This window comes from Ranitomeya imitator, chromosome 3 (assembly GCF_032444005.1).
Source record: "Ranitomeya imitator isolate aRanImi1 chromosome 3, aRanImi1.pri, whole genome shotgun sequence".
Taxonomy (NCBI): Eukaryota; Metazoa; Chordata; class Amphibia; order Anura; family Dendrobatidae; genus Ranitomeya; species Ranitomeya imitator.
The window spans coordinates 283714664-283738319 of NC_091284.1; positions in this window are offsets into that span (position 1 = coordinate 283714664).

Below are 23656 nucleotides of genomic sequence, written 5' to 3' on the forward strand. Positions count from 1 at the left end.
CAGAAGGTTCACCTTTCAACAAGACAATGACCCTAAGCACACAGCTAAAATAACAAAGAAGTGGCTTCAGAACAACTCTGTGACCTTTCTTGACTTACTCAGCCAGAGCCCTGACCTAAAAACAATTGAGCATCTCTGGAGAGACCTGAAATTGGCTGTCCATCAATGTTCACCATCCAACCTTACGGAATTGGAGATGATCTGCAAGGATGAATGGCAGAGGATTCCCAAATACAGGAGTGAAAAGCTTGTCTTCCCAAGAAGACTCATGGCTGTACTAGCTCAAAAGGGTGCTTCTATTCAATAATGAGCAAAGGGTCTGAATTCTTATGAACCATGTGATATTTCAGTTTTTCTTTTTTAATAAATTTGCAAAAATTTCTACATTTCTTTTTTTCTCCAGTCAAGGAGGGGTTCAAAATGTACATTAACCCCTTTACCCCCAAAGGTGGTTTGCACGTTAACGACTGGGACAATTTTTACAATTCTGACCACTGTCCATTTATGAGGTTATAACTCTGGAACGCTTCAACGGATCCCAGTGATCCTGACATATTGTACTTCATTATAGTGGTAAAATTTCTTTGATGTTACCTGCATTTATTTGTGAAAAAAACTGAAATTTGGCGAAAATTTTGAAAATTTTGCAATTTTCCAAATTTGAATTTTTATGCAATTAAATCACAGAGATATGTCACACAAAATACTTAATAAGTAACATTTCCCACATGTCTACTTTACATCAGCACAATTTTGGAACCAAAATTTATTTTTGTTAGGGAGTTATAAGGGTTAAAAGTTGACCAGCAATTTCTCATTTTTACAACACCATTTATTTTAGGGACCACATCTCATTTGAAGTCATTTTGAGGGGTCTATATGATATGAAAATACCCAAGTGTAACACCATTCTAAAAACTGCACCCCTAAAGGTGCTCGAAACCACATTCAAGAAGTTTATTAACCCTTCAGGTGTTTCACGGGAATTTTTGGAATGTTTAAATAAAAGTGAACATTTAACTTTTTTCACAAAAAATTTACTTCAGCTCCAATTTGTTTTATTTTACCAAGGGTAACAGGAGAAAATGGACCCCAAAAGTTGTTGTACCAATCTTCACGGTATACCCTTATCAGAGCAGTCCTAACTAATGTATGCAATCCCTATCTGATGTATTTAAAAACCTGATCATCTGTATATAACCTGTGTGAACAGGGTTCAGAGAGGAAAAATCCATGTGTGTATACAGGGTAGAACAGCTTTTGTGCAGATAGCCCAAGAGAAGTGGTGGAACTCCCCAGTCTTGTAGACACAAGAGAACAATTATGGAAACAGGAACACATGGGCTACTTGCACAGTGAACAAGTCTGTATGATCATGTTCACACACCACCAAGAAACCTGAAGACACAAAAGAGAATAGTAAAACCAAAAACACTCAGTTTGAAAAAATGTTGCAGTAATCCGCAAGTGCTAGTAAAAGATGTAAAAAACAGGGTATTTGGTTGATACGTTTTTTGCAAAAAATGTATACTAAGCTGCTCTACCAATCTTCACGGTATACCCTTATCAGAGCAATCCTAACTAATGTATGCAATCCCTATCTGATGTATTTAAAAACCTGATCATCTGTATATAACCTGTGTGAACAGGGTTCAGAGAGGAAAAATCCATGTGTGCATACAGGGTAGAACAGCTTTTGTGCAGATAGCCCAAGAGGAGTGGTGGAACTCCCCAGTCTTGTAGACACAAGAGAACAATTATGGAAACAGGAACACATGGGCTACTTGCACAGTGAACAAGTCTGTATGATCATGTTCACACACCACCAAGAAACCTGAAGACACAAAAGAGAATAGTAAATCCAAAAACACTCAGTTTGAAAAAATGTTGCAGTAATCCGCAAGTGCTAGTAAAAGATGTAAAAAACAGGGTATTTGGTTGATACGTTTTTTGCAAAAAATGTATACTAAGCTGCTCTACCAATCTTCACGGTATACCCTTATCAGAGCAGTCCTAACTAATGTATGCAATCCCTATCTGATGTATTTAAAAACCTGATCATCTGTATATAACCTGTGTGAACAGGGTTCAGAGAGGAAAAATCCATGTGTGCATACAGGGTAGAACAGCTTTTGTGCAGATAGCCCAAGAGGAGTGGTGGAACTCCCCAGTCTTGTAGACACAAGAGAACAATTATGGAAACAGGAACACATGGGCTACTTGCACAGTGAACAAGTCTGTATGATCATGTTCACACACCACCAAGAAACCTGAAGACACAAAAGAGAATAGTAAAACCAAAAACACTCAGTTTGAAAAAATGTTGCAGTAATCCGCAAGTGCTAGTAAAAGATGTAAAAAACAGGGTATTTGGTTGATACGTTTTTTGCAAAAAATGTATACTAAGCTGCTCTACCAATCTTCACGGTATACCCTTATCAGAGCAGTCCTAACTAATGTATGCAATCCCTATCTGATGTATTTAAAAACCTGATCATCTGTATATAACCTGTGTGAACAGGGTTCAGAGAGGAAAAATCCATGTGTGCATACAGGGTAGAACAGCTTTTGTGCAGATAGCCCAAGAGGAGTGGTGGAACTCCCCAGTCTTGTAGACACAAGAGAACAATTATGGAAACAGGAACACATGGGCTACTTGCACAGTGAACAAGTCTGTATGATCATGTTCACACACCACCAAGAAACCTGAAGACACAAAAGAGAATAGTAAAACCAAAAACACTCAGTTTGAAAAAATGTTGCAGTAATCCGCAAGTGCTAGTAAAAGATGTAAAAAACAGGGTATTTGGTTGATACGTTTTTTGCAAAAAATGTATACTAAGCTGCTCTACCAATCTTCACGGTATACCCTTATCAGAGCAGTCCTAACTAATGTATGCAATCCCTATCTGATGTATTTAAAAACCTGATCATCTGTATATAACCTGTGTGAACAGGGTTCAGAGAGGAAAAATCCATGTGTGCATACAGGGTAGAACAGCTTTTGTGCAGATAGCCCAAGAGGAGTGGTGGAACTCCCCAGTCTTGTAGACACAAGAGAACAATTATGGAAACAGGAACACATGGGCTACTTGCACAGTGAACAAGTCTGTATGATCATGTTCACACACCACCAAGAAACCTGAAGACACAAAAGAGAATAGTAAAACCAAAAACACTCAGTTTGAAAAAATGTTGCAGTAATCCGCAAGTGCTAGTAAAAGATGTAAAAAACAGGGTATTTGGTTGATACGTTTTTTGCAAAAAATGTATACTAAGCTGCTCTACCAATCTTCACGGTATACCCTTATCAGAGCAGTCCTAACTAATGTATGCAATCCCTATCTGATGTATTTAAAAACCTGATCATCTGTATATAACCTGTGTGAACAGGGTTCAGAGAGGAAAAATCCATGTGTGCATACAGGGTAGAACAGCTTTTGTGCAGATAGCCCAAGAGGAGTGGTGGAACTCCCCAGTCTTGTAGACACAAGAGAACAATTATGGAAACAGGAACACATGGGCTACTTGCACAGTGAACAAGTCTGTATGATCATGTTCACACACCACCAAGAAACCTGAAGACACAAAAGAGAATAGTAAAACCAAAAACACTCAGTTTGAAAAAATGTTGCAGTAATCCGCAAGTGCTAGTAAAAGATGTAAAAAACAGGGTATTTGGTTGATACGTTTTTTGCAAAAAATGTATACTAAGCTGCTCTACCAATCTTCACGGTATACCCTTATCAGAGCAGTCCTAACTAATGTATGCAATCCCTATCTGATGTATTTAAAAACCTGATCATCTGTATATAACCTGTGTGAACAGGGTTCAGAGAGGAAAAATCCATGTGTGCATACAGGGTAGAACAGCTTTTGTGCAGATAGCCCAAGAGGAGTGGTGGAACTCCCCAGTCTTGTAGACACAAGAGAACAATTATGGAAACAGGAACACATGGGCTACTTGCACAGGTTTCTTGGTGGTGTGTGAACATGATCATACAGACTTGTTCACTGTGCAAGTAGCCCATGTGTTCCTGTTTCCATAATTGTTCTCTTGTGTCTACAAGACTGGGGAGTTCCACCACTCCTCTTGGGCTATCTGCACAAAAGCTGTTCTACCCTGTATGCACACATGGATTTTTCCTCTCTGAACCCTGTTCACACAGGTTATATACAGATGATCAGGTTTTTAAATACATCAGATAGGGATTGCATACATTAGTTAGGACTGCTCTGATAAGGGTATACCGTGAAGATTGGTAGAGCAGCTTAGTATACATTTTTTGCAAAAAACGTATCAACCAAATACCCTGTTTTTTACATCTTTTACTAGCACTTGCGGATTACTGCAACATTTTTTCAAACTGAGTGTTTTTGGTTTTACTATTCTCTTTTGTGTCTTCAGGTTTCTTGGTGGTGTGTGAACATGATCATACAGACTTGTTCACTGTGCAAGTAGCCCATGTGTTCCTGTTTCCATAATTGTTCTCTTGTGTCTACAAGACTGGGGAGTTCCACCACTCCTCTTGGGCTATCTGCACAAAAGCTGTTCTACCCTGTATGCACACATGGATTTTTCCTCTCTGAACCCTGTTCACACAGGTTATATACAAATGATCAGGTTTTTAAATACATCAGATAGGGATTGCATACATTAGTTAGGACTGCTCCCGACACTCTGATAAGGGTATACCGTGAAGATTGGTAGAGCAGCTTAGTATACATTTTTTACAAAAAACGTATCAACCAAATACCCTGTTTTTTACATCTTTTACTAGCACTTGCGGATTACTGCAACATTTTTTCAAACTGAGTGTTTTTGGTTTTACTATTCTCTTTTGTGTCTTCTGGACCCAATAGTTGTTGTACAATTAGTCCTGAGTACGATGATACCCCATATGTGGAGGTAAATCACTGTTTGGGCGCATGGGAGAGCTCGGAAGGGAAGAAGCGCTGTTTGACTTTTCAATGCAAAATTGACAAGAATTGAGAAGGGATGCCATGTTGCATTTGGAGAGCCATTGATGTGCCTAAACATTGAAACCCCCCACAAGTGACACCATTTTGGAAAGTAGACCCCCTAAGGAACTTATCTAGATGTGTGGTGAGCACTTTGACCCACCAAGGGCTTCACAGAAGTTTATAATGCAGAGCCCTAAAAATAAAACAAAATTTTTTTCCCACAAAAATTATATTTTAGCCCCCAATTTTGTATTTTCCCGAGGGTAACAGGAGAAATTGGGCCACAAAAGTTGTTGTTCAATTAGTCCTGAGTACGATGATACCCCATATGTGGAGGTAAATCACCGTTTAGGTGCATGGGAGGGCTCAAAAGGGAAGGAGCGCCATTTGGAATGCAGACTTAGATGGAATGGTCTGCAGGCGTCACATTGAGTTTGCAGAGCCCCTAATGAACCTAAACAGTAGAAACCCCCCACAAGTGAAACCATTTTGGAAAGTAGACCCCCTAAGGAACTCATCTAGATGTGTTCTGAGAGCTTTGAATCCCCAAGTTTCACTACAGTTTATAACGCAGAGCCGTGAAAATAAAAAAAAAACTTTCCCCAAAAAATTATTATTTACACCCCAGTTTTGTATTTTCCTGAGGGTAAGAGGAGAAATTGGACTCCAAAAGTTGTTGTCCTATTTGTCCTGAGTATGCTGATACCCCATATGTTGGGGTAAACCCCTGTTTGGGCACACGGGAGAGCTCGGAAAGGAAGGAGCACTGTTTTACTTTTTCAACGCAGAATTGGCTGGAAATGATATCGGACACTATGTCGCGTTTGGAGAGCCCCTGATGTGCCTAAACAGTGGAAACCCCCCAATTATAACTGAAAGCCTAATCTAAACACACCCCTAACCCTAATTCCAACAGTAACCCTAACCACACCTCTAACCCTGACACACCCCTAATCCTAATCCCAACCCTATTCCCAACCGTAAATGTAATCTAAACCCTAACCATAACTTTAGCCCCAACCCTAACCCTAACTTTAGCCCCAAACCTAACTGTAGCCTTAACCCTAGCCCCAACCCTAACCCTTGCCCTAACCCTAGCCCTAACCCTAGCCCTAGCCCTAACCCTGGCCCTGGCCCTAACCCTAGCCCTAACCCTAGCCCTAACCCTAGCCCTAACCCTAACCCTAGCCCTAACCCTAACCCTAACCCAAGCCCTAACCCTAACTCTAGCCCTAACCCTAGCCCTAACCCTAACCCTAGCCCTACTGGGAAAATGGAAATAAAAACATTTTATGAATTTTTCCCTAACTAAGGGGGTGATGAAGGGGGGGTTTGATTTACTTTTATAGCGGTTTTTTAGCGGATTTTTATGATTGGCAGCCGTCACACACTGAAAGATGCTTTTTATTGCAAAAAATATTTTTTGCTTTACCACATTTTGAGAGCTATAATTTTTCCATATTTGAGTCCACAGAATCATGTGTGTTAGGTCTCGAGTTCCCGCTTCTGCACACGGGGAATCTCGAGCCATCTCCGCTGCGGTCTCCCATTCTTATCCAGCCGCAGTGGAGTCTGCTCAGCAGGGACGTCGGTCCCAGCGTCTTGCTCAGTCTCACTCTGTACAGAGAGTTACTGCTGCTTCTTCAGCTTCTGCCATTAAAGCCAGTGCTGGTCAGCAGTGAGCGGACTTCTCTGGGACTAAGTCCTTGTCTGCACACACTGAGCATGCCCAGGGCAAGATCTCCCGTTGGAGATCGAGGGTCATGTGCTCAGGCTCTGCAGCACATTCCATTGGTCCTCTTGGCAGGTCTTGGAAGGGCAAAGTTTCTGTGGCCACTTCCTGTGCTGCAACTATATAAACTGCGCATGACCGCACGGCCATGCGCTAGTGTACATTTGCTTACGTGTGTTTGTTGTGAGTGCAAGTCGTCCTTGGATACCCCTTCCCTATTGAATGTCTGTTCGCGGAAGGTGTATGGTTGCTATCTAGCGCCCGACTTATCCTACAGCACTAATCACACGTTACAGCGTCCAGTTGCTGTGACCGCCAGTACGGCGCCGTGTAATTCCTCTGTGCTTTCCTTACCCAAGCCTGGGTGGTTAGTGGCGTTCGTCAGTGCGGCACCGCATGCACTCTTGTGCCCTAATATTGTTATTCAGCTTTCTTACACACCCAGTTGCGGTGTTGTGCCAGCAAGGGTCTAATCGGACTTCAATCCTAGTTGGGGTTGAGTTCGCTGACTACTTGCTCGCCTTCTATGTGCGGTACCGCGATCCTGTGACGCAACATTATCGCTTCCTTCACGCTGGGTGAAGTTTAACCCACGTGTGTATATTTATGAGTACCGCCATATAGTCCGTCATTACTTAGCAGCAGGTTCCATCTCTGCACGGTGGACCCCGGGCTGCGAACGCACCATACACTATCTGTCTTATTATTTGGTGCGTTCCGCTAGCCCTAACATTACACTAGCGCCAGGGTCTGGCTAGTAATGACGGACAAACAGCAATCCTTGCGGTATATCCAGCAGCTGGAGGGTAGGTTGGCGGCTCTTGAGAGCGCAACCTCAGCTGTGGATGTCACCGCAGTTGCTGTACAGGCTGCTAGCGTGGCTGCAGCAACCCTGTCCATTGCCACCCCTGCTCCGACATTTTCTCGCCTCCCGCTGCCAGAAAAATTTTCTGGTTATAGCAAGTTTTGTAGGGGATTTGTGAGTCAGTGCTCTATTCACCTCGAGCTCCTGGCTGCACGTTTTCCCACAGAGCGGGCTAAGGTGGGATTTATAGTGTCTCTCTTGTCGGACAGGGCGTTGGAATGGGCTACGCCGCTGTGGGAGCGTGGTGATCATGTGGTGCAGAATGCTCCGATGTTTCTGAGCACTCTGAAACAGGTCTTTTTAGGACCTCAAGTCACCCATGATACTGCGCTCCAACTGCTGGCATTAACTCAGGGTGAGTCCTTGGTCAGTCATTTTGCCGTCCAATTCCGCACTTTAGCTTCTGAGCTGGATTGGTCGGATAAAGCTCTTATCCCCATATTTTGGAGGGGCCTGGCTGACCACGTTAAGGACGCTCTGGCCACTAGGGAGATTCCTGCCACACTGGAGGAGTTAATAACTGTCTCCACTCGAATTGACCTCCGTTTTAACGAGCGGAGGTTAGAGCGAGCCCAGTGTAGGCAGAGGTTTCGGCTGGCTCCTACCTTCGCCAAACCTCTGGAATCTCCGGTCCTGGTTCCTGAGTCACATGAGGCCAGGGAAGTGTCACAAGCAGGATCTAAGTCTCGGACCGCTTGTGCACTCAAGGTCTGTCATGTTTGCCAGCAGTCAGGACATCTAGCCACCAGATGTTCTCAGCGGTCGAGGAAACGTCAGCGTCTAGTGGTAGTAGGTGGAGGTACACTAGACACGGCGACGTTTGCCTCTAAATTTTCCTTTAAGGGGACAATTACTATAGGCTCATATTCCCACTCGGTAGAGCTCTGCGTGGATTCTGGGGCGGAGGGCAATTTTATGTCTTCTGCCTTCGCCCAACGACACGCAATACCCCTGGTTATGCTAGCTCAACCAGTAACGGTACGAGTGGTGAATGGGTCGACACTGCCCTCACAGATAACACACCAGACCATCCCTTTTACTCTGTCCATGTCGCCATCTCATCAGGAGATTATATCTCTGCTCGTCATTCCAGAGGGAATTGATGAGGTCCTGTTGGGAATACCTTGGCTACGGTACCACTCTCCTCATATCGAGTGGTCCTCTGGCAGAATCCTGGGATGGGGTGAATCTTGTGGGGGTAGGTGTCAGAGGGAGTGCGTTCAGGTTGCTACTACAGAGGTACCCGCAGATCTTTCCTCTCTCCCCAAGCAGTATTGGTCTTATGCAGACGTGTTCTCCAAAAAGGCGGCGGAGATCCTTCCGCCCCATCGCCCCTATGACTGTCCTATTGAGCCTCCCCGGGGTCGAGTCTATCTGCTATCTCTCCCGGAGACGGAGGCAATGTCACAGTACATCCAGGAAAATCTGGCAAGAGAATTCATTAGGAAGTCAGTGTCACCTGCTGGGGCAGGGTTCTTCTTCGTGCAAAAGAAGAATGGGGAATTGCGTCCATGCATAGACTACAGGGGTCTTAACGCTATCACCGTTAAAAATAAGTATCCTTTGCCCTTGATATCTGAGCTCTTCGATAGGCTTCGGGGAGCAAGGGTATTTACTAAACTAGATCTGCGGGGTGCTTACAACCTGATTCGCATCCGTGAGGGGGACGAATGGAAGACGGCTTTTAACACCAGGGATGGGCACTATGAATATCTGGTGATGCCCTTCGGGCTCTGTAATGCCCCAGCCGTTTTCCAAGACTTTGTGAATGATATCTTCCGGGATATGCTTTCCACCTTGGTCGTAGTCTATCTGAATGATATTCTCATCTACTCTCCAGATATTGACTCCCACCAGAGAGATGTTTGCAAAGTCTTTGACCTCCTACGGGCAAACTCCCTCTATGCCAAGTTGGAGAAGTGTATGTTTGAGCAGGAGTCCTTACCTTTCCTAGGCTACATCATCTCTGCCCAGGAATTGGCTATGGATCCTGCCAAACTACAGGCTGTGATGGACTGGCAGGAACCCCATTCTCTTAAAGCGGTGCAGCGCTTTATGGGGTTCATTAATTATTATCGCCAGTTCATTCCGCACTTCTCAACTTTGGTAGCTCCCTTGGTTGCCCTCACCAAGAAGGGGGCGAATCCCAAATTGTGGTCTGAGGAGGTCTCCAAGGCCTTTAACTCTATAAAGTCACACTTCGCTAGCGCTCCCATCCTACATCGCCCCGATGTTGATAAGCCATTTATCATGGAGGTGGATGCCTCTTCTGTTGGTGCTGGAGCAGTCCTCTTCCAAAAGGATGCTCAAGGTCAGAAGCATCCTTGCTTCTTTTTCTCCAAGACCTTCTCACCAGCAGAGAGGAATTATTCCATCGGGGACAGGGAGTTGCTAGCCATGAAGTTGGCTTTCTCGGAGTGGAGACATCTCTTGGAGGGAGCACGATTTCCCTTCCAAGTCTTCACAGACCATAAAAATTTGGTGTACCTGCAGACAGCCCAGCGGTTGAATTCTCGCCAGGCCAGATGGTCCTTATTCTTCTCCCGGTTTCATTTCACCCTCCATTTTCTTTCTGGGGAGAAGAACATTCGGGCCGACGCTCTCTCTCGCTTCGTTGTGTCATCTGCGGAGGAGGAGGAGGAGCCTCGGCTTATTGTCCCCACCGAGAGCTTGAGAACTGTGGCCCCGGTTTCACTAGAGTCTGTGCCTCCGGGCAAGACTTTTGTACCATCCAGTTTGCGACCGGAGGTTCTCTCTTGGGCACACTCGTCCAGGGTGGGTGGACATTTTGGTACCAAAAGGACATCTGAGTTACTGGCGAGGACATACTGGTGGCCGCATATGGCTCGTGATGTCGCAGAGTATGTTCGGGCGTGTGTCTCTTGCGCCAAGAACAAGACTCCTCGGCAACGGCCAGCTGGTTTGCTTTATCCTCTGCCGGTGGCGGACAGGCCCTGGGAGATGGTCGGGATGGACTTTGTGGTGGGCTTACCCAAGTCTCGTAACTGCACCATTATCTGGGTGATCACCGACCATTTTTCCAAAATGGTGCACTTGGTGCCTCTTCCACGGCTACCTTCTGCACGGGCGTTGGCTGTCTTGTTCGTCAAGCATATCTTTCGCCTACATGGTATGCCAGACAAAATTGTTAGTGACCGGGGTCCCCAGTTTGCGTCTCGATTTTGGAGAGAGCTTTGTCATCTACTCAGTATTGAGTTGAATCTCTCTTCGGCATATCATCCCGGGACGAATGGGTTGGTAGAGAGGGCCAACCAGACCTTGGTCACATATTTACAACATTTTGTTTCTGCCAGGCAGGATGACTGGGCATCCTTGCTACCGTGGGCAGAGTTTGCACTTAACAATGCCGTAGCCGACTCCAACGGTCAGACTCCATTCCTCCTAAATTACGGTCAGCATCCGCGTGTTCCTGTGCCCATGCCTGTGTCTTCTGCTGACTCCAGGGTGGCAGACTGGGCTATGGAGGCACGGGACATTTGGGACCGCACGCAGGATGCCATTCGGGCCTCCAAGGAGAGAATGAGGCGCCCCGCTCCGACCTTTGCTCCTGGCGACTTGGTGTGGCTCTCCGCCCGTAACATCAGGCTGCGAGTTGAGTCCACTAAGTTTGCTCCTCGCTACTTGGGTCCCTTCAAGGTTCTCGAACAGGTTAATCCTGTGGTCTACCATTTGGCTCTTCCTCCACCGACACCTTTCATGTGTCCCTCTTGAAACCCGTATACATGTCCCGGTTTTCCGAGTCATCTGCCGCGACATCGGGTTCATCTACGGACGATTACGAGGTGAACGCTATTTTGGGGTGCAAGGTGGTACGCGGTAAAAAGTTCTATCTGGTGGATTGGAAGGGTTATGGCCCAGAGGACAGGTCATGGGAGCCTGCTGAAAATATTCGGGCCCCACAGCTCATTGCTGCCTTTGAGCGTAGCGAGGCCCAAGGAGGGGGGGGCCTTAGGAGGGGGGGTAATGTTAGGTCTCGAGTTCCCGCTTCTGCACAGGGGGAATCTCGAGCCATCTCCGCTGCAGTCTCCCATTCTTATCCAGCCACAGTGGAGTCTGCTCAGCAGGGACGTCGGTCCCAGCGTCTTGCTCAGTCTCACTCTGTACAGAGAGTTACTGCTGCTTCTTCAGCTTCTGCCATTAAAGCCAGTGCTGGTCAGCAGCGAGCGGACTTCTCTGGGACTAAGTCCTTGTCTGCACACACTGAGCATGCCCAGAGCAAGATCTCCCGTTGGAGATCGAGGGTCATGTGCTCAGGCTCTGCAGCACATTCCATTGGTCCTCTTGGCAGGTCTTGGAAGGGCAAAGTTTCTGTGGCCACTTCCTGTGCTGCAACTATATAAACTGCGCATGACCGCACGGCCATGCGCTAGTGTACATTTGCTTACGTGTGTTTGTTGTGAGTGCAAGTCGTCCTTGGATACCCCTTCCCTATTGAATGTCTGTTCGCGGAAGGTGTATGGTTGCTATCTAGCGCCCGACTTATCCTACAGCACTAATCACACGTTACAGCATCCAGTTGCTGTGACCGCCAGTACGGCGCCGTGTACTTCCTCTGTGCTTTCCTTACCCAAGCCTGGGTGGTTAGTGGCGTTCGTCAGTGCGGCACCGCATGCACTCTTGTGCCCTAATATTGTTATTCAGCTTTCTTACACACCCAGTTGCGGTGTTGTGCCAGCAAGGGTCTAATCGGACTTCAATCCTAGTTGGGGTTGAGTTCGCTGACTACTTGCTCGCCTTCTATGTGCGGTACCGCGATCCTGTGACGCAACATTATCGCTTCCTTCACGCTGGGTGAAGTTTAACCCACGTGTGTATACTTATGAGTACCGCCATATAGTCCGTCATTACTTAGCAGCAGGTTCCATCTCTGCATGGTGGACCCCGGGCTGCGAACGCACCATACACTATCTGTCTTATTATTTGGTGTTTTCCGCTAGCCCTAACAATGTGAGGTCTCGTTTTTTCCGGGATGAGTTGACTTTTTTATTGGTAATATTTTCGGGCACGTGACAATTGTTGATCGCTTTATTCCGAGTTTTGTGAGGCAGAATGACCAAAAACCAGCTATTCATGAATTTCTTTTGGGGGAGGCATTTATACCGTTCCGCGTTTGGTAAAATTGATTAAGCAGTTTTATTCTTCGGGTCAGTACGATTACAGCGATACCTCATTTATATCATTTTTTTATGTTTGGCGCTTTTATAAGATAAAAACTATTTTATAGATAAAATAATTATTTTTGTATTGCTTTATTCTGAGGACTATAACTCTTTTATTTTTTTGCTGATGATGCTATATGGCAGCTCGTTTATTGCGGGACAAGATGACATTTTCAGCGGTACCATGATTATTTATATCTGTCTTTTTAATCGCGTGTTATTCCACTTTTTGTTCGGCGGTATGATAAATAAAGCGTTGTTTTTTGCCTGTTTTTTTTTTCTTACGGTGTTTACTGAAAGGGTTAACTAGTGATATAGTTTTATAGGTGGGGCGGTTACGGACGCGGCGATACTACATATACTACATATGTGTACATTTATTGTTTGTTTTTTTATTTAGATAAAGAAATGTATTTATGGGAATAATATTTTTTTTCATTATTTAGGATTTTTTTTTAATTTCTTTTTACACATGTGGAAAATTTTTTTTTTTAACTTTATTACTTTGTCCCAGGGGGGAACATCACAGATCACTGATCTGACAGTTTGCTCAGCACTCTGTCAGATCAGTGATCTGACTTAGAGCACTGCAGGCTTACCAAGCGCCTGCTCTGAGCAGGCACTTGGTAAGCCACCTCCCTCCCTGCAGGACCATGATGCCGCGGCCATCTTGGATCCGGGCCTGCAGCGAGGAAGGAAGGTAAGAGACCCTCGCAGAAATGCAATCACATTGCGTTGCTGCAGGGGTCTCAGGGAAGCCCGCAGGGAGCCCCCTCCCTGCGCGATGTTTCCCTGCACCGCCGGCACACCGCGATCATGTTTGATCACTGTGTGTCGGGGGTTAATGTGCCGGGGGTGGTCCGTGACCGATCCTGGCACATAGTGCGATAGGCAGCTGACACCCGGCCGCGATCGGCCGCGCTCCCCCCGTGAGTGCGGCCAATCGCGTATGACGTACTATCCCGTCGGTGGGCATACGGGCCTACCCCACCTCGATGGGATAGTGCGTCAGATGTCAGATAGGGTTTAATGAGAAAAAAATGAACTTTTTTGAATTTCCAAAATGGATGCAATGAAACAAAGAGTGAAAAATTTAAATGGGTCTGAATGCTTTCCGTACCCCACTGTATATATATATATATATATATATATATATATATACAGTGGGGCAAAAAAGTATTTAGTCAGTCAGCAATAGTGCAAGTTCCACCACTTAAAAAGATGAGAGGCGTCTGTAATTTACATCATAGGTAGACCTCAACTATGGGAGACAAACTGAGAAAAAAAAATCCAGAAAATCACATTGTCTGTTTTTTTAACATTTTATTTGCATATTATGGTGGAAAATAAGTATTTGGTCAGAAACAAAATTTCATCTCAATACTTTGTAATATATCCTTTGTTGGCAATGACAGAGGTCAAACGTTTTCTGTAAGTCTTCACAAGGTTGCCACACACTGTTGTTGGTATGTTGGCCCATTCCTCCATGCAGATCTCCTCTAGAGCAGTGATGTTTTTGGCTTTTCGCTTGGCAACACGGACTTTCAACTCCCTCCAAAGGTTTTCTATAGGGTTGAGATCTGGAGACTGGCTAGGCCACTCCAGGACCTTGAAATGCTTCTTACGAAGCCACTCCTTCGTTGCCCTGGTGGTGTGCTTTGGATCATTGTCATGTTGAAAGACCCAGCCACTTTCATCTTCAATGCCCTTGCTGATGGAAGGAGGTTTGCACTCAAAATCTCACGATACATGGCCCCATTCATTCTTTCATGTACCCGGATCAGTCGTCCTGGCCCCTTTGCAGAGAAACAGCCCCAAAGCATGATTTTTCCACCACCATGCTTTACAGTAGGTATGGTGTTTGATGGATGCAACGCAGTATTCTTTTTCCTCCAAACACAACAAGTTGTGTTTCTACCAAACAGTTCCAGTTTGGTTTCATCAGACCATAGGACATTCTCCCAAAACTCTTCTGGATCATCCAAATGCTCTCTAGCAAACTTCAGACGGGCCCGGACATGTACTGGCTTAAGCAGTGGGACACGTCTGGCACTGCAGGATCTGAGTCCATGGTGGCGTAGTGTGTTACTTATGGTAGGCCTTGTTACATTGGTCCCAGCTCTCTTCAGTTCATTCACTAGGTCCCCCTGCGTGGTTCTGGGATTTTTGCTCACCGTTCTTGTGATCATTCTGACCCCACGGGGTGGGATTTTGCGTGGAGCCCCAGATCGAGGGAGATTATCAGTGCTCTTGTATGTCTTCCATTTTCTAATTATTGCTCCCACTGTTGATTTCTTCACTCCAAGCTGGTTGGCTATTGCAGATTCAGTCTTCGCAGCCTGGTGCAGGGCTACAATTTTGTTTCTGGTGTCCTTTGACAGCTCTTTGGTCTTCACCATAGTGGAGTTTGGAGTCAGACTGTTTGAGGGTGTGCACAGGTGTCTTTTTATACTGATAACAAGTTTAAACAGGTGCCATTACTACAGGTAATGAGTGGAGGAAAGAGGAGACTCTTAAAGAAGAAGTTACAGGTCTGTGAGAGCCAGAAATCTTGATTGTTTGTTTCTGACCAAATACTTATTTTCCACCATAATATGCAAATAAAATGTTAAAAAAACAGACAATGTGATTTTCTGGATTTTTTTTTCTCAGTTTGTCTCCCATAGTTGAGGTCTACCTATGATGTAAATTACAGACGACTCTCATCTTTTTAAGTGGTGGAACTTGCACTATTGCTGACTGACTAAATACTTTTTTGCCCCACTGTATATATATATATACACTATATTTTTGAAAATATATACACAAACATACATGTTTAAAAATCCCCCTCTTCTCTGATCAATAAGAAATAAATGAAAAAGCATATTAGCTGAGCATTAGAAAAAAGGCTTAAGACAGCTCCATTGATTGAAAAATAAAACCCAATTAGAAAAGTTGCGTTCCCGTGCGGTCAGTGGGCACTTCAAAACACTGCATCTGCATGCATCTGCATATAATGCATGTCCCTGCATAACCAATGTTAAAGATAGGTACACAGGATGACGCAGGATGCATGCTGAAGTAGGCGGAGCTTACGGAAGGAACTACACAGTGTTTCGCAGACCAGCCACACGCAAGTGTGAACGTAGCCTTACAAAGCCACTATCTTATATTCAAGGTGAATTCAGAATACTTGAGAGATTTGAAGTCGACATTAAGCCATTATGCTGTAAAGCAAAGTTGAAAGGCAAGACCAAAGTGTCTTACTGGGTAGAATAGGCTTCCCACTTCTGCAATGCAGGACCAGAGTGATATGCAAGAGGATGATCAAAACAATATGTATTAAAAAGAATTGTCAAAAAAAGTTGATGAGTTTGCAATGTATACAATACATTGTTTTAGGATCCAATAGGTATTGTCATCACAATTTGATATCTTTATCTTTCTGTAAAGCTCTTTTAACTTTTTGCACATTTATTTTTTCCAATTTTATTTGTTTACCGATTGTTTCCTTGCATGCCTTCTTGTATTTCACAGTTGTTACCCATAGGTTACAATAAGTAGTATGTTAGCCAATCCATAATTAAGCAGATCATGGCATCTGTCTTTTCCAGCATCCTGCTGCTTAGTGTGCCAATGCAGCCTGGGGGCCACTTTAATTATTTGGTTTAATTAATTTTATGCAGCAAAAAACATACACTGTGCTAACTCATTTCTAGGCTACTTCCTACATGGAAAATGAAAACATTAATACAATGATAAAATATAAAGATTTTGTAATAGATAACTTACATAGGTGTATTTTACCTTGATATTTTCATCAGGATTTGAGCAAATAAGTGCTTAAACTCTTGAGGTGTTGAGTAGAAATGAGCAAGCACTAAAATGCTCAGATGCTCCTTACTTGAACCAAGCAATTCCTACAGCTCAGGTGCTCTTTTTGAGAGGCGAGTATAATGGAAGTGAAAGGGAAATACAAGCATATTTCCATCAAACACTACAAGGAGGTCAGGGAGGCGAAAAAGTGCTGAATGGAAGGAGAACAGCATGGGGAAAACCCATGGAAGCAACAATGTTATCACACCTTTGCTTTGTTTTAAGGACTGACAGTAAAACATTCCAAACCAACGAGAAATTGGAGTTTACAGGAAAAAAAAGGTTAAGAAACATTATTTTCTGTATAATGACTTGTATATAAAGCAAAATGTAAAAAAGAATTAAAAAATAATAATTTAAGTAAACCAAAATTTAGAGAATCATACACATTTTGTTCAAATTGTCATGTTTTAGAGCTCCTAAACTTAGAAAGGCTATGCACTTAGTGCAAATCCTGCCAAAAATTACAAGCAGGGTCATCCATGCACCATTCAAATCACCAACTGTACTGCCTCATTCAAATATTGTGAACAAAGTACAGTTGTGGTAATTCTACACTCAGAAAAGCTCTGTACACAGTGCAAAGCCTGCCAAAAATTACACGCAGGGTAATCCATACACCCTTCTAGACACCAACAGTAGTACCTCATTGAAATATTGTGAACAAAATGTAGTTGTGGTACGTCTACACTCATACAAGCTTTGTACACAACGCAAAGCCTGCCAGAAATTACAAGCAGGGACACCTTTCAAGGCATCAACTGTAGTGCCTCATAAAAAATTAAGTAAGTGTAGTTTATATATTCCTACACTCATAAAGGGTTTGCTCAAAATGCAAAGCCAGGAGAAAATATAAGTAGGGCCATCCAGTCATCAATAGACCCTTGAAGGTAACAACTGTTGGACCTCAATCAAATATTCAGTATTAAAAACACTTTTTGTGCTGCTTTCATCTGGAGGTGTGGAAAAGTCAGGGCTATTCCAGACTTTGTTCTTTTTTATTGCAAAAAAGAAAAGCCAGCTCACCTGCCATAGTTTGTGTGTGGAGTTCGGGTGTCGTCCTGACCAGATGTAGAAACTGCAGAAACCAAGAGGAAAGTATATCTCCAGGTAAAACCAATGCATTTATTTGAAAAATAGCTTTTTTAAAAACACATCCTTGTCATAAAAAAAATAAAAAGATGAAAGGGGGAAGGAAAGGGCAATGCAATGCGTTTCAAACACGAGTCTGGCATTCTTTGTCACAGCTTCCAATATGGAGTGCAGTCAATTCTTATATATATATATATATGTATATATATATATAATGTGCTATCTGCAGACAGGTGAGATAAACACACCCTGTGAGAGTATCTAGGGGTGGCCACATGCCAGAATGGAAAAGGCCAGCATAGTTGCAAACAAAACGAAACAAAAAAACACACAAAAAAATCAGGGAAGGGAGGGAGTGAATGCACATTAAATGAATGTTAAAACCAATACACATAATGTAACAATAGACTGGCATAGCATCAGAAAGGTAATACTTCTTGTTAATAATGGAACATAATTTTCTTGCACACATTCAAACCTAGGGGAACACAGGTGTCTAAAATATAAATCCAAAAAGATTCTGGCTGTGTCTTTATTTACCATGTAACTATAGGATTAGTAATAGATAGGTTAACCCTTTGTATATACTTTATTTTAATTAAAATAAATAAAAGTTAAATTTGATGGTCCTCTAGGGAAAGTTTATTTGGGGTTCTCCCCAATTTGGAAATTATATATATATATATATATATATATATATATATATATATATATATATATATATATATATATATATACATATATATATATATATATTTATATATATATATATATATATATATACATATATATATATATATATATATATATATATATTATATAAAGCTGAATGTGTGTATGTATGTGTGTATATGTGTCCGGGATTGGCATCTCCACCGTCGCAGCTACAGCTACAAAATTTTGCACAGTCACACGTCTGGACCCCGAGAGCGTCATAGGCTATGTTGTGAGGCGAAATTTTAACCCCGCACATTCCAATTCACCAAACAATTTTACCCCTATCTACATAATGGGGAAAAAGTGAAAGGAAAAGTGTTGGAGGAGTCGCAGCTACAGCCACAAAATTTTGCACAGTCACACGTCTGGACCCGAGAGCATCATAGGCTATGTTGTGAGGTGAAATTATAACTCCGCGCTTTCCAATTCACCAAACAATTTTGCCCCTATCTACATAATGGGGAAAAGTGAAAGGAAAAGTGTTGGAGGCAAATTGACAGCTGCTAGATGTGAACAAGGGGAACTTAAAGAATGAGAGCGAGAGTATATACCGTACAGTTGCTAAGGTGGGGTCCCGACATGGGATACTCACCACACACGGGGATATGAACACACACACAAAATGTGCTTGAACACATATCACCCTCAGCACACATTTCACCACACATACACCAACCTCACCACATAAAAGTGGAAACACAAAAGTCGCCGCTCAAAACTCGCCACGCGGAAAACTCGCCACATGCAAAAACTAGGCTCACGCAAAACTCGCCACAAGTGCAAAACTCACCTCATGGAAAACTCGCCACACGCAAAACTTGCACACGCGGAAAAATTGCCACATGCACAAAAGTTGCAACACATGCAAAAGTTGCCTCACACAAAACTTGCACATACTCAAAAGATACTACACATAAAACTCACCACGCGCAAAACTCGCCATGCGCAAAACTTGCTGCACACAACTTGCTACACTAACCTGTCACATGCAACTCGACACACAAAAAGTTGCTACACGCATGTTGCCACACAAAACTCATCTCACAAAAGTCGCTACATGCATGTCGCCACACGCAACACAACACACACAACTTGACAAACGAAACTAGCCCTAAAACACACACAAGTCTGGTATTATCCTTCAAAAATAAAAATCTGATTAATAAGCAGACAAACTACAAGAGCAACAAATGTACCATATAGGAAATACGGCAGCTGTCAGTCACATGACCTGTCTATTATGTGTATGTGTGAGCTAATATATACTGCCAGGGGGAGGGCTTCCTGTTGGCTGGGGATTTATCAGGCTGCCAATTTAGCTTACAAATACTGAGGTAAACATAGTGACCAAATAACATGTGAATGCGGTCTAATACAGGAGGAGATGACACACAGATATATACTATATACAGGAGGAGATGACACACAGGTATATACTATATACAGGGGAGATGACATACAGGTATATACTATATACAGGAGCAGATGACCTACAGGTATATACTATATACAGGAGGAGATGACACACAGGTATATACTATATACAGGAGCAGATGACCTACAGGTATATACTATATACAGGAGGAGATGACACACACGTATATACTATAAAAAGGAGCAGATGACCTACAGGTATATACTATATACATGAGGAGATGACACACAGGTATATACTATATACAGGAGCAGATGACCTACAGGTATATACTATATGCAGGAGGAGATGACATACAGGTGTATGCTATATAGAAGATGACATACAGGTATATTCTATATACAGGAGGAGATGACACACAGATATATACTATATACAGGAGGAGATGACATACAGGTATATACTATATATAGAAGAAGACATACAGGTATATACTATATATAGGAGGAGATGACATACAGGTATATACTATATACAGGGGAGATGACACACAGCAGGTATATACTATATACAGGGGAGATGACAAACAGGTATATACTATATACAGGAGATGACATACAGGTGTATACTATATATAAGGGAGATGACAAACATGTATATACTGAGGTGAAAATGAGAGGTGTGAGGTGAAAATGAAAAGGTGTGATTGCAAAATGAAAGGAGTGAGGGAAAATAGTGGAGTGATCGGAAAATGACAGATGTGAGGTCGAAATGACAAGTGTTAAGGGGGAATGAGAGGAGTGAGGGAGAAAATGAGAGGTGTGATGGAGAAAATGAGAGATGTGAGGGGGAAAATGAAAGATGTGATTGGGAAAATGAGAGGCATGATGGGAAAATAAGAGAAGTGAGGTGCTATAACTAACCACAGATATTTACTATGCCCAGGCAACGCCGGGCTCTTCAGCTAGTATACAGTGGGGCAAAAAAGTATTTAGTCAGTCAGCAATAGTGCAAGTTCCACCACTTAAAAAGATGAGAGGCGTCTGTAATTTACATCATAGGTAGACCTCAACTATGGGAGACAAACTGAGAAAAAAAAATCCAGAAAATCACATTGTCTGTTTTTTTATCATTTTATTTGCATATTATGGTGGAAAATAAGTATTTGGTCAGAAACAAACAATCAAGATTTCTGGCTCTCACAGACCTGTAACTTCTTCTTTAAGAGTCTCCTCTTTCCTCCACTCATTACCTGTAGTAATGGCACCTGTTTAAACTTGTTATCAGTATAAAAAGACACCTGTGCACACCCTCAAACAGTCTGACTCCAAACTTCACTATGGTGAAGACCAAAGAGCTGTCAAAGGACACCAGAAACAAAATTGTAGCCCTGCACCAGGCTGGGAAGACTGAATCTGCAATAGCCAACCAGCTTGGAGTGAAGAAATCAACAGTGGGAGCAATAATTAGAAAATGGAAGACATACAAGACCACTGATAATCTCCCTCGATCTGGGGCTCCACGCAAAATCCCACCTCGTGGGGTCAGAATGATCACAAGAACGGTGAGCAAAAATCCCAGAACCACGCGGGGGGACCTAGTGAATGAACTGCAGAGAGCTGGGACCAATGTAACAAGGCCTACCATAAGTAACACACTACGCCACCATGGACTCAGATCCTGCAGTGCCAGACGTGTCCCACTGCTTAAGCCAGTACATGTCCGGGCCCGTCTGAGGTTTGCTAGAGAGCATTTGGATGATCCAGAGGAGTTTTGGGAGAATGTCCTATGGTCTGATGAAACCAAACTGGAACTGTTTGGTAGAAACACAACTTGTCGTGTTTGAAGGAAAAAGAATACTGAGTTGCATCCATCAAACACCCTACTTACTGTAAAGCATGGTGGTGGAAACATCATGCTTTGGGGCTGTTTCTCTGCAAAGGGGCCAGGACGACTGATCCGGGTACATGAAAAAATGAATGGGGCCATGTATCGTGAGATTTTGAGTGCAAACCTCCTTCCATCAGCAAGGGCATTGAAGATGAAACGTGGCTGGGTCTTTCAACATGACAATGATCCAAAGCACACCGCCAGGGCAACGAAGGAGTGGCTTCGTAAGAAGCATTTCAAGGTCCTGGAGTGGCCTAGCCAGTCTCCAGATCTCAACCCTATAGAAAACCTTTGGAGGGAGTTGAAAGTCCGTGTTGCCAAGCGAAAAGCCAAAAACATCACTGCTCTAGAGGAGATCTGCATGGAGGAATGGGCCAACATACCAACAACAGTGTGTGGCAACCTTGTGAAGACTTACAGAAAACGTTTGACCTCTGTCATTGCCAACAAAGGATATATTACAAAGTATTGAGATGAAATTTTGTTTCTGACCAAATACTTATTTTCCACCATAATATGCAAATAAAATGTTAAAAAAACAGACAATGTGATTTTCTGGATTTTTTTTTCTCAGTTTGTCTCCCATAGTTGAGGTCTACCTATGATGTAAATTACAGACGCCTCTCATTTTTTTAAGTGGTGGAACTTGCACTATTGCTGACTGACTAAATACTTTTTTGCCCCACTGTATATATATACACTGCTCAAAAAATAAAGAGAACACTAAAATCCCACATCCTAAATATCACTGAATTAAATATTCCAGTTGTAAATCTTTATTCATTACATAGTGGAATGTGTTGGGAACAATAAAACCTAAAAATGATTAACATAAATCACAACTAATATCCCACGGAGATCTGGAGTTGGAATGATGCTCAAGATCAAAGTGGAAAATTAAGTTATAACCTGAATCAACTTCAGTGGAAATGTCTCAAGACAAGGAAATTATGCTCAGTAGTGTGTGTGGCCTCCACGTGCCTGTATCACCTCCCTACAATGCCTGGGCATGCTCCTGATGAGTCAGCGGATGGTCTCCTGAGGGATCTTCTCCCAGACCTGGACTAAAGCATCCGCTGTTGTGAGTTCTGTTTTTGGGCTCCCTCTGGTGGTTACTGATGGTACTGGGTGACTTGTGTTCTCTGCAGTCTCTGGTGTCCACCTGTTCCATCAGGTTATGGGAGTTTCCTATTTAACCTGGCTTTTTTGTCATTTCCTCACCGGCTATCAATGTAATCAGCGTGTCTTTTTACCTCTGCTCCCTGCGTCTGTTATCTTCAGGACAAGCTAAGTTTTGATTTTCCTGTTCCACATTTTGCTTAATTTTTGTCTTAGCCCAGCTTGCAGATATGTGATTCCTTGCTGCTGGTTGCTCTAGTGGGCTGAAATTACTCCTCATGTTCCATGAGTTGGCACATGAGTTCAAGTAATTTCAGGATGGTTTTTTGAAGGGTTTTTCGCTGACCGCGCAGTTCACTTTTGTATCCTCTGCTATCTAGCTTTAGCGGGCCTCATTTTTGCTGATTCTATTTTCATAACTACGTATGTGCTTTCCTCTCATTTCACCGTTATTACATGTGGGGGGCTGCTATTTCTGTGGGGTGTTTCTCTGGAGGCAAGTGAGGTCTGTGTTTCTTCTAATAGGGGAAGTTAATCCTTCGGCTGGCGCGAGACGTCTAGGAATCATCGTAGGCACGTTCCCCGGCTACTGCTAGTTGTGTGTTTAGGTTCAGGATCGCGGTCAGCTCAGGTTCCATCACCCTAGAGCTTGTTTTGTTTTTGTGCTTGTCCTTTTGTGATCCCCTGCCATTGGGATCATGACAATCCGCCAACTCCTGGACAGTCTGTGGTGCAACGCGATGTTGGTGGATGGTGAGAGACATGATGTCCCAGATGTGTTCAATTGGATTCAGGTCTGGGGATCGGGCGGGCCAGTCTATAGCTTCAATGCCTTCATCTTGCAGGAACTACTGACACACTCC